The 7,067-nt window shown below is 38.3% G+C and overlaps 1 pseudogene; it reads left to right on the top strand.

Annotated features, from left to right (window-relative positions):
- Positions 1–5,768: 5,768 nt before the first annotated feature.
- Positions 5,769–6,714, top strand: LOC149126016 (arginyl-tRNA--protein transferase 1 pseudogene; annotated as a pseudogene).
- The last annotated feature ends 353 nt before the right edge of the window (positions 6,715–7,067 follow it).

Below are 7,067 nucleotides of genomic sequence, written 5' to 3'. Positions count from 1 at the left end.
TGTATATTATCTACATTTTTATATTATTAATAATAGAATTCTCATATTTCACTCTGAACTCTACATGGACTAGTTATTAAATTTGACAGCTGGAAAGGCCTTGGTTTACCTTTTCTTTTTGATAGAGATAGGGGCTGAAACCTGAAGTTGAAGGCTCAAAACAGGACCCACACATCTTATTTTCATCCCAATACTCTGGGACTAGTTATGTATAATTTTCCTGTTCTGAGAAGGAAGCACAACATTAGACGCAGAGAAGGGCAAGGTTAGCCTCACAAAACACAGTAGCTTACTCTGTTGGGTTGTGTGGCATTTGAGTTTCTTTTTTTTTAACATGAGCACTGCTCTTTAAGGGCCTTCTTAATAGCCTGTGCACTTGGAGGGATGGATATGCAGAGTTCATAGCACACTGGAAAGGTTAAGTTATCTAAATGCCAGTTGTTGACAAAGTAAAATGGAAAACACAAATTGAATGACAAGGTAGAATATTGTGGTTGTGTTCTTGTCTCGGGTCAGAGAAAAACATTAAAAATAAATAATCAAAGTTGCCAGGTGGTGGCACAGGGGTTCTGAGTTTTGGGTGTGATTTGAACTAGAGGGAAAGAAAATGATGTTTAGTGGGTACTTGTTCTATTGAGCACTTTAAGAATGCAAGTAACTTAGTCCTTGCAAGTCTTGGAGTACACATTATAGTGATTATCTTTTTTTCCAGGATCCAGAGAGATTGCGGTAGTTTAAGACCTCAGAGCAGGCAAGCACAGTCCTGGAATGTGAGCATGCTGAGCCTGCCCCTCCAGACTGCCCCTCCCTCATCCACTGCGTCACAGGCAGGCAGGGAAAGGAAGGTGGGTTTTCCTTACTGGAACGTGTAGAGCCGTGAGATCTGTGTTCACATAGAGCAGCAAGCTCTGTGCTTGTGTTTGCCGTGGACACACTGTAGCCTTGTGCACAACTACTTTGAGAAACTGTGCAAGTCTCCTCTCATTCCGGGTAGTTTGTGATTTAAATCAATATAACTGCATGCTTGAAAAGTCTTGCAAGACAGACAGTTAAGCTCCATTTAATTCTACTTTGCCATTATGTCCCAAATTTACCTAACCATGTCATGTCTGCTTTTCTTATGGAATCTATTACTTTAAGCTGATTTTGTATCTTATGGAGGTTAGTGAAAAATGGTGCTCCACACTGGTCGGTGTTACAATCAACCTAAGGGCATTTAATGAACAGCAAAGATAAATTTCAGCTAGGTTTTTATAAGGGCTTTACTGCTGGTGACTTGATATGCACCTCTTGCACAGTTCAGGAAATAGGAGTAATAATATGCCTGGGATATTTTCTAATTTGCTTTACTGGAGTCATCCAGCCTTGGGGCCAAACACATAATAAATGGTTAGAATTCCATAATTTTGAAAGACTGTTTTAAAACACGACAGGAGGGAACCTATGAAACCAGCTTTGATATCTGAAATTCACACATGTACGCCCGGAAATAGAACTTTGGAGGTAGAATTGAGATTACCATTCATGTCTGGTTCCTGGTTTGCTTGCTGGGTGGCATTAAGTATCATTATGCATAATCTTTAATAGCAAATCCGACTTTGTTGAAAAATTTCACACTGGGGATGAAAGGGATTTAACTTTAAAAACAGATGAGCAGGGTAACCTGACTTGCTATGGTGGGAAAGTGTTGTTATTTCCAGAACCCCTGCAAACACCCTGTTCCTTGAATTACCTAAAAACAATTTAAATTCAATCAGATAATGTGATGAAGTGTTTGGTGAGCTGTGGCTAACTCCTGCTTACATCCAATTGGGTTTTGAACGTGATCTGCTTAAAGGAGGACTGTGTGACTGCGTGAAACGTTTTTGAAGAGGAAGGGCAGAATATTGTTGTATACGTCTGCACCTAATATCACTTAGTTATTATCTTTCTTGTGGTTTCTTTCTACTTGTGTATGAAGATACTTCAAAAAGTTTGTGGAAAAATGTATAGTATGAAAAATCTTCGTATGGATTTCAATTGTTTTTGCAACAAAATAAATGCTTTCTTAAATTTCATTTCCCACAAACTTTCTGAAGCCCCTCATATTTCCAATGTTCTACTATCGCTCTCCACCAAAGAATCACAATTTGAATAATGTGCTTAACTGGGAAAGAGAGTGAGAGCAAGAGAAACAGAAAGGGGGCAGGAGAGAAATTTGGAGGTGGGAGGTGGTACTCCAGAATTAAAGCTATATTTCAGAAAGGGCAGACATTAAAGAGTAAATAGTATTGGGTTAGGAGAAGCAATAAACAGTTTATTCATTTTGGTTTTTTATTTGTTTGTAGTAACTGGTTTCAGTTGCATATTAAAGTTGTGTGTAAAATTATGACACCCCACCTGGGTACTCAGAATATGGACTTAAATCTATACATGATAAGATTTGCCTAAAATACTTAGCTTAAATATCATTAAGTGTATTTTCATCTCTTTTGTTTTTATATATGTTTGCATGTTTCTATTACATAAACATTAAAATTTATTACATGAATTAGATTTTTATAAAGACTGGCTGATTTAAACAGGCTAAGTGATAGCTGGAGAAGAGAAGAGGGAGGGGAGAGGTATCTTACTCATGCTGGTTCACTCTCCTCATGTCTGTAACACTTGGGTTGGCCCTGGGGCTGGGTCTGGCTAAAGTCAGGAGTCCGGAACTCCATCCATAATTTCCCACATTGATGATGGGAACCCAGGTACTTCACAAGTATGTTAGCAGGAAGCTGAATCAGAAGTGGAGTAGCTGGAACTCAAACCTGCACTCTGATATGGGATGTGGGCCTCTCAAGCAGTGGCTTAGCCCACTGTGACACAATACCTACCCAAATGGATTACTTTATAAGGGTTCAAACTTTCAGTTATTTTATAAGTGGACAGAAAAACTTCATATAGAGGCAGGAAACATCTCCAAAGAATAATGTATTGCAACAGAACAAGAGAAAACACATTGATTTCCGTTTGTGGTTAATAGGATTTACCTGAGACTTCTTAAAATTTTTAATTGCTTTAAAATATTTATTTGTTTATTTATTTGAAAGGCAGAGTTACAGAGAGGCAGAGACAGAAAGAGAGACAAAGAGAGAGAGAAAGGGAGGTCTTCCATCTGCTGATTCACTCCCCCAGATGGAAGCAACCACAGGAGCTGAGCCAATCTGAAGCCAGGAGCTAGAGGCATCTTTTGGGTCTCCCGTGTGGGTGCAGGGCCTAAGGACTTGAGCCATCTTTTACTGCTTTCCCAGGCCAGAGCAGAGCGCTGGATCGGAAGAGGAGCAGCTGGGACTCAAACCTGTGCCCATATGAGATGCCAGAATTGTAGGCGGTGGCTTTATCCTCTACGCCACAGCACTGGCCCCCAAAATTTTTAGTTTTTAACAGGTTCATTATAGTTCATAGATATAATCCCAATATAATAGTGTTTCCTTCACCCTTATTTCCTCCCCCTTCCCTCTCTCTCATCCTCCCTCCCTCTCTCTGCTTTCCCAATTTTCTCTAAATCTTTACAAAGGAGAAAAAAAAAAGATAAATAGTTGCAGAATATATACTTGGGCATACAATTGTATTCATAGTCTGTCATAGTGTGGAAGGTAATATTTTTTTCAATAAAGGGATCATATCTGAAAGTAAGTTAGCCGTAAACCGCTGGGTTCTCCATCTTGTTTCCTTGACTTTTCCCTCCTAGCTCAGATGACTTGTCCACACAAATGCCTGAGATATTTAAGGATTAGTTTTTCTCAGTAGCATCACTGCGATATGGGAAATGGGATGGGCATAACTTTTTCTTAACCTGGTTGATACAGGGCTTGACAAATTAAGATAATTTTCGCAGCTTTTGAGCTCGGGAGGGAAGGTTCCGTGGTTGAACTGGGAGCTATGTAAAGAGGGGGTGTGTTTGTTTTATTCTTCTTTTGTCCCAATCCACTTGATAGTAACAGGGTGGCCCATGAATAATGAGGTATGCAGAGAGAGAATTGCCAAGAAAATGCATGCATTTAAGTTTCATACTTCTACATTACTTTTACTGATCATCTTAATGCTGTTTTTTAAGGGATAATTAGAAATGTTAACAGGTAAATCTTCGCTGCTTAATTTCAGTGATAGAATGAGGACTGCAAACAGATGAGACCACTTCCTAAGGCCCTTCAGTGCAGAACAAAGTCTTTGCAGGTCACTTCAGATCTTTTAACCTCAACTTTTCAGAACATCATAACAATCATTACAGTGTATAGTTGAGTTATGGCATTATTCTTTGGGAGTTAAACTTTCCAATATATGGGAGCATGACTTAGCATCTGTGTGACTTACTGGACCACAGACAATGGAGCAAAACTTTGTTTCATGTTCATGGTAGTATAATAAAAAGTAATAATAGCAGAGTATATACTTGGGCAACCTATTGTTGTATTCATAGTCTGTAATAAGTGTGGATGGTAATATTTTTTCAACAAATGGATCAATAGAGTCCTCTGAAAACATATCCATAAGCTGCTGAGTTCGCCACCTTGTTTCCTTGACTTTTCCCTCCTAGCTCAAATCTCTTGTCCACACAAATGACTTTGAAGTCAATACTTTTAGTTCTGCTCTGTTTTAGAAACATTGAGTACATTGGGCTTTTCATTAACAAAGTAGATTACAAAATATAATAAAGTGGTATCACTAGCTTTTGATCATCTGCAGAATCAAAGCTCTAGACACTGAGCTGGAACCTAAGAAATTTATCACCTACCTCCTTTTATAAATCCCATAACAATGTCCTGTCATACGAAAATGCATTATCATTTTATACATGAAGGAACATTTGCAAAACTAAGATAATCTTCTCCCAAATAGGTAACTGGTAATTATTGGATCATCTGGGTTTTGAATGCAGCTCTGAGAGTCTGTGCTATGCTATTTCTATTATACTGTGCTTATTTCCCATAGCCACTTTGAAAATAATCTATAGGAATCAATCATTTTATTCAACCCACAGAAAGTATTTAATCATAATGCATGTAATTACAACATTATCATAACAAATTTAATGAATAAACAAAATTTCCATATAATATAAACAGTACTTGTTCTATTCTGCTTGTGAAAATTTAATGAGTTATAAATCTAAACACAACTGAAGGCTAAGGAATATTTCTACAAGGTAGTATGGAAATGTTTTAAACATTGTTTGTCTATGCCATAGAATTAACATGGACTAGCCCTGTAGATAAGCACCATTGTACTAGTCTAGACATTTTAGGCCTAGCTGTATTTATCTGCTTACTTTCCTGAATATGAATCCCCCAATTGCATATTTTTGAAAACTGGACTCCTTCTTCATGGTTGAGCTCCAAGCTCCCATGCTAGGTGCAAGATGGACAAATAGTCTGTGGTCTGTCATCTTGTAGTTTACTGTCTAAGAGAAATGCAGATATTAAATCAACATTGTGTGCTATTTGTGTGCATGCATCTATATATCTATGCATACATTTTCATACATATACACTTGTATATGTGAGTATGCTCACTTATATGTGTATACATACACACATATGCATATTTGCAAAGCCATGACTGAAGAATGCATACAAACATACATGACTGTAGAATGCATATATCCATGACTAAAGAATGCATGAATATATGTATGACTAGAAACACATAATCCATGACTAAATAATGCAGACATACACACACGGTGAAACAAATGTATGCATATATCCATTACAAAGAATGCATAATGCATCCACAATTAAAGAATGCATGTAATATGTATATATATAGTGAGTGACTTTGCATTAATAAATAAATTGGATATAAAGTGTGACTGTAAAACATTCACATGATGATTTCATACAGAGCCTAGAGAGTCAGGAGAAGAAGAAAAAAATGCAAAAAAAAAAAAGAAAATTCTAATGAATTAACTCAGTCACAAGACACAGAGGAGATGCTGAGCTCTGGTGAACTATCACATTCAGTGAGAGTTCATGTAGAACCTAAGCCAGGCAAAAGGAGTAACTCTCCATGTTGAAAAGCACAGGAAATCCAGAAGGAAAGGAAAAGATTAAAACTCATGAAGCAAAGCCCTGCTGGAGAGGGATTCCAGGCTCAAGGCCAGCCACCATCTCTGTTCCCATCAAAGATCAAATCCAGCCAGCCCAAATCACTTGACGAGTTAACTTTTGAATCTTTTCCAGAGAATGTATCACAGAAATTAGAGGTGAGGGTAGTGAGGTCATCTCCAGCAAGTTCTCAGTTGAAAGCCACATTTCAGGAGTCTGAGCAGGACGAGGAATGTTGCCGGATGGTTATCCACAAGGACGCACCTGATAAGCCAAGTGTGAGCCAGTTCAGAAGGTTCTGCAGGTCACCCTGGAGGCAGAGAGTGCCCTCGATGGACCAGACTGTGGTTATGGTGCCTTTCACCAGCAGCACTGGTTGGATGGAAAGATCGTAGCTGTGAAGAGGACTGAAATTCTTCCATCCTGGGACTCATCTGTGCATTTGTACTGGGACATGAGTATTCCCCTGTCCTTGGATGTCTAATCTACACTGAGACATTGCTCCCACCAGCCAGCTCCATGGGAAGGCATCCCAGCTCAGCTAGTGTTACACGGGTTTCTATATCCATTCCCGTCCCAAGATGAAGTATAAGGGTCAGTATAGACCTCTGACTTGTTGTGTCCTGTGGCAATGTATTTATGAGAATCTCGTGGTTAATATAAGGATTTTAAAAAGTGTGTTATGATGTAGTCTTATAATCAAGGTTTGCCATTTTGGAAGTTTGTTTCTGGAGCAAGATATACTAAACTTCTCTCTTGTTGAGATTTTGGAAAGTAAAATTAAGATGTTGATCTAAGTAATATAATAAAAACTCTGTAATATAGACATTAACTAAAGAATACATGCATACATCTGTTGCTAAAATATGTGGACACATGTATACATGCGTGGCTAAAGAATGCATACATAAATGTTCCTTTTTCTTCCATTTGTCAGTTAGTGACAGTCAATCCAGACTGAGTCCTTTGTCTATGTGGGCACATTTCTGCTCAGTT

Source organism: Oryctolagus cuniculus, chromosome 6 (assembly GCF_051225735.1).
Source record: "Oryctolagus cuniculus isolate XC-2025 breed Fujian yellow rabbit chromosome 6, ASM5122573v1, whole genome shotgun sequence".
In the NCBI taxonomy this organism is placed as follows: domain Eukaryota; kingdom Metazoa; phylum Chordata; class Mammalia; order Lagomorpha; family Leporidae; genus Oryctolagus; species Oryctolagus cuniculus.
This window is presented reverse-complemented; position numbering and strand designations above follow the sequence as displayed.